The sequence below is a fragment of the Atractosteus spatula genome, chromosome 3, assembly GCF_055471065.1.
Source record: "Atractosteus spatula isolate fAtrSpa1 chromosome 3, fAtrSpa1.hap1, whole genome shotgun sequence".
NCBI lineage: Eukaryota > Metazoa > Chordata > Actinopteri > Semionotiformes > Lepisosteidae > Atractosteus > Atractosteus spatula.
The window spans coordinates 2,589,908-2,595,732 of NC_142708.1; positions in this window are offsets into that span (position 1 = coordinate 2,589,908).

Below are 5,825 nucleotides of genomic sequence, written 5' to 3' on the forward strand. Positions count from 1 at the left end.
AGATTGAGACATATCGGGCTCCCTATAAAAGGATCATTTCATGTGGGAGGTTGGACACAAAGTTTGGACTCGTGACTGGCATTCGGGAGAGACATGCATATTTTAAAACAACAAAGCAAGATAGAAACGGGGCTTTGGGAGGAAGAAAAAAAAACTTGGAAAGAAGTTACTAAGTGATAAACAGCTGTCAGCGTTGGACGAGTTGTACGTTTCGGGAATGCGCGCCCTCTGAGTTAATTTGAACTCCCTCGTCAGCGTACAGCGCGACTTTAACCAGTCTGTGGGTTTGCTCTGACCACATTCCACCACCAAAAGCTATCTTGAAATAACTATCAGTTGGATGATTTAATACATAAATGGCAAAATCACAAATAATCAGTCTTACTATTATTTTGTTTTCTGTTTATGGTGGATACCATTTTATAATTTGCTTTAATAGACATTTATGCATACAATGTGTTACGATAGCTCTTTGTAAAAAAAATCTCCCTAGCATTAACAGACCTAAATAGATCTGGAGTGTGTCATAATTATTGCTCACACGCGCTCCACAGTCACCTCAGATCCATTTTCTTGCTTTGATAAAAGATGCACTGAAATTCTTTGAACGATCCTGAACTGGGGCTTTAAAGACTCAACTGGAGGAGTAAAGTTCCTCCATCTTCACAGTATAAATGGACACATAATTGCAAAACACAATCACAGTGGCAATTTGGCAGAATTATAAAGTTGTACAGGCTGAGTATAAATGAAAAAGATATCTGCACTGTTTTGTTTCTTACACATTGTTACAACCGCGCACTCTCTCTCTCACACACTAAAACATACAAATACATGCAGAGAAACAGACTATGTACAAATTCCCCAATGACTGCTATTAATCAAGACCTTTGTTCATTTCTCATATATGTATTTGCACCATTTCAGAAGCGTATCGTGCACAGAACCGCACATCCATGTATGAGAAATATGTACACGCTCTCTTTCCCTGTTAATGTGTGAATTAAAGTTCACTTTGAAAAGCTGTGACGAAAGCAGTCCGTTGAAATGAAGGATATGAAGACAAAAGAAGAGAGTGCACGCTGTTGAGCTGGATATCTCTGTTAGTTGTCAGTGTCTGTCCATGAGTAAGGAATGCTAATGAGCGAGAGCAGAGCAGAGCAGGCTGAGGGCTGGAGCTCTTTCTCGCTCTCCGGTCTCTCTCTCTGCCTCTCCAGGGCGCTCCGACTCTCGTTCCCCCTCTCTCTCTCTTTCTCTCCGCGAGCACGGGGGATCGATAGCTGACCTGATGGTTTGGCCAATGCTTTATTTATCTGGCCGAGCAATGATATTATCAGCCTTGAACGTTATATACAGCAAACGTCTTCCTAAATCAACACAAAGGGATCGCTTACGCAGCGATCTGTCCGCTCTCTCTCTCTCTTAGAGAAGCGCACCCCGCTCACCCCTCCTTCGTTTACAACTGGGGATATTTTATACCCTGTAGTTTTGGATTTGATCCATTGCTTTAAGCTTGACGTAGAGGTCTGTGGACAAGGAGATGTATATACACAATTACACAGCCATCATTGAGATTGTTAACAGCGATTCTGTGTCAGAGTGGCTCGACTACGTTTATGCCCCTGTACATAGAAGCATTGCATTTTTTTTTAAATGTGCATTTAATCTAGAAATGACCAAAATTCTTCAAGCCCAAACAAATGAATCATGTTCTGGATTACATGCATTTTCTTTTGAGCCGTTCTACCTCTGTCTCAAAGATATTTCGAAATTTGGTGCATCGAGGGTAGTAAAAATTTAAATAATTATGCAGACCCCGGAGGGCCGTTTCTCATTTCTTCTTGAGGTGTCCAGGCTTTGAGGATGAGGCACATATTAACCAAACCAACTGTATTGACAATATTTAAAATCTATCAAGTGCCACACGCAGTTGATTTAGAAGCAAGAAATTCAGAATTCAGCGCAACTTAAATATACAGTATGTATGCCTGGTATCCGTGTATTTTCTTCATCATCAGCCAAGGCAGTGAGGAATTGCTAGTTTCAGAGTGCATGTCATCTTATAGCTTGCTACCCGCAGTCCACTTGAGTTGAATGTGGTTTGCGTCGGTGGGCGACTGTAAATATAGTGGCGCTTTGGGATAGCTGAGGTGTGGACCCTTCATTGCCTGAGGTTTTGAAAAGACGTTCCCTGACAAGTGGGAGAAATGGATGTGATTTGCTTTCAGACAGATATCTCAGACGTGAAATTGCTCACAGCTGCTTCTGTAAGCAAACAAATAGTTCCGTGTTAGGAATCCGCGACTTGCAGTTTGATGAATAGAACAAGACAAAGGTAAGTGGTTATTTAACTCATTTTAAGAATGAAACATCGGCACGCAGGCTGCTATTTAACAACGCCCCAATAAGAATTCTAATAGGTGCAACTTGTTTAATGAAACTCCCAAACGCTGTCATGATTTTTCATTACTCAAGACAAACTTAACCACGTGGGGTCGAACACAACAACACGTCAGTAAAATGCACGTGCTTTCAAGATCTGTCGCGGAAAGTGAAGCTCAACATATTTAGCAATTCATTCACACGAACAGGAGGATGCCGATTAAAACAGTTATAGTGTATAACTATAAAAAGCAAAAAATGGCAATTCAAAGCGACCCGCAAAAAACTCGGAAAACCGCCATCTTAGCAACATTGTTGAAATAACTTGTGTCAAAAGTACCACACCATAAGATTAAACATATAGCCGTGAATCCCAAAAGCAATTTTGGCAAAATGTCTAGGAAATTGTTATTTGGAACAGAAAATGACAAGCAATTATGTATTTAAGTAGACTTTTTAAAAAAGCAAGCATTTTGTCAGGGTTATAATAAGTCTCTTTAAAATGTTCGTAATTGTTCAGGAAACGTGTGTAACACAACACCGATAAATTTAACAGGTACCAATAGGCCAGATGATTACGGAATTCATTAACTCCGCAGCTGGGTGTGGTGTTTTGCCATTTTCATAACAAATTAATGTTTTCTTCATCAAGAACATATGGCACAAAGCTTGGACTATAGTTTGATATTTTTTCAAAACTAGCTTTTGTAGTAACAGAATGTTCTCAGCGTTCAGGGTAAATTAAGAAGTTCCTCAGGGAAAACGAATAAATTCTTTTAAAAACATTCCACTTAAGTCCTCTTAAGACTCCTGTCAACAATTTAGGCAGGAGTTGCTGATATTATTTAATTAAGAACGGTCAACTATGCTCTTCAGAAAGACACATCCAGATTTCTCACAAAAAGACACAGATAAAATTTGTAAGATGAAAATACATTTTTATGAGAAAATGACGATTTAAAAAAAGCCCATATGAACATAATCCTTTACAAATCCTTTCGCTTTTTCGCTGTGCGTAGAGACAGAGACAACCCTTTCGACTACAAAACAGATTATTCTCCGAGGCTCAAATCAAAATTAAATCGTGTAACGAACACATCGTAAATTAAACTTTAAACTTTAACTATAGTCCAGGTGGGTAACGAAAAATGTTATTGAGTTTTGTTTCCTTCTTTAGAAAACTCTCACTATTTAAAATTTATTCCAGCATAAACGTTTTTAACACCACCCTTTCGAACTGAATCGAAGCTGAAAGCGCGTTGAAAGTTACGTTTGTTTTCGTCTCTTCAAAGTGTTTCGCTTTATCGGATTCCAATGAAAAAATGGGTTGTAAAAACTTTTTTCGTGATTTTTTTTTTACCAGTTTGCCAAGGAAAAATATCCTAACCCCGTCAAGTCCTAAATGCAGAATATCTACTACTTATTGGGAAATAGGTAATAACTGAGGTAATAACATAAAAATAAAATACAGATTCAGTGGCTTGTCCCGCCTTTAAAATACAGACTTAGCTACTCACAAGTTAATACACACCATGTGAGCTAAAAGCCTCATACTCTCACAGAGAATACCAAATGCCATTTCCCCACGGAAGGACTGAAGACGCGCTTTCAAGGAATCCCGCTCTCAGATAAATGACAAATTTTCATGAAAGGATCGAGAAAAGGGGAAGTTATAACTCCGGCCTTCACGAAATTTCAAATTGATCTACCCACGCCACACATTGCCGTATTAACAAGTTAATAAGGAACTATCACCTGCAAGGAACGGTACGTTTTGTCTAGACAGGTCTGTGTGTGGAAAGCAATTTGATTGGGGGCACATACCAGCTAAGCAGTGCAAAAAATTAGGTTTGATGCAAGACATATCTTGTTTGAAGTCACAGATCTTCCCTCTCCTCTATAAAACCTTGTGTGTAAGCGCTAAGCTGGGGCTGGGTGATCCCAGCGAACCGTTATTTTACGGCAGAAGCCCCGAGAGCAAGGCACCACAGCAGAGGAAGGCATTTCTGAAACTGCAGGGCCACCGGCTTCGTCGCGCAGTCAGTGTGCCGGCCCAGCTCGGCTTGTGGAGACTTCCACATCTCCCCTCCTCCAGTGTACGAGAAACCACTAAAATCTCCAGAAAGAAAAGAAATTCAGAAGCGTGCATCCCCACATATTTTAATTCGATTTTTTTCCTGCTACCATTACTTCACATTGTTTCTGGCTGTGGTTTCAGCTCACCCTTGGTTACAACATATCACATTCAGCATTGAAATCCACCGACTACAAGTCACAATACACAATTTCTGAGTAGGGCAACCTATCTGTTGGTCCTTATGTGAAGAACAGCGCTGTAGCTGCTGTAATTCTGCAGCTGAAATATTAAAAAAAGGTTGCAGGATCTTGCTTATATATATATATTAAAGCGCTTTTAGCATTAAATTAAAAGGAGATTAATAACGTTTAAGAGATAATGTTACTTCGTCTGTTTTGTGCGGGGTTTTATATTTAAAGACCCAGCTTTATTAATACGTTCGGAAAAAGCTCCCTTGATGGAGCGTATTCTTACAGTGCTGTCTGGGAAACTATAAAACATTAATGCGCTGAAACAGCTTCAGAGAGATGCACCAGTAACTATAAGCAACCAGAGAAACGCATTCTCCTGATGTACAACGGCTTTTGCGCCTATGCGTGTCTGTGGACTTGCATTATAAACATACCCACTCGCTAAAAGTTGCAGTATGTGAAATACCCACAGCGACGTTTTAAGTAAAATACCTACATATTCTTGGGTATGACTCTTTAGATAGAAAGCCGTGTTCGAGAATACTGAGGGGGAAAGGCCTGATGTTAATACAGCCTTGAAGATCTTTATTTTGGCCTACCGCAATAGCACGAACACAGAGTCAGACGGTATTTGGTTTATCTTGTTTGAGGGCTTGGCATAAGGAACACGGGCCTTCCTTATCTCTGGTTGTTCGGTTTTCTGCGCTTTCGGAGCATCCCCGTGCCAAATCAAGACTGGAACCTTCCAAACGCCAGCAAGGCAGTCCTGCCTGTCTGTTTCAATACTGCAGTGACCATCTCACCCCCCTGCCCAGCTGATCTCGCTGGAAAGCTACATTATGACATAACCCAGCTGAAGACCCCCGCCCCCCCCCCCCCCCAAAAAAAAAAACCCAACCAAACCCAACAAAACATCGAAGAAAGAAGAAAAGTTCAAGACGAAACAAACAGGAGTGTATTTGAAAGGCTATATTAAAAGTGCTTTTGATTTCTCTTTGTGTGTCATGACTTGCACGACTCCATACACATCATGAGCAAGAGAAGTTTTATTGGTGTCCTCTCCACAGAATGTCCAGGAAGGCGTCGTGCGCAATTTCAGGCGCAGGTCCGTAGCACTCGTGTAAAAACATTTCTAAAACAGCACAGGTGATATTCTCAAAGCGAGTAGACTGTTG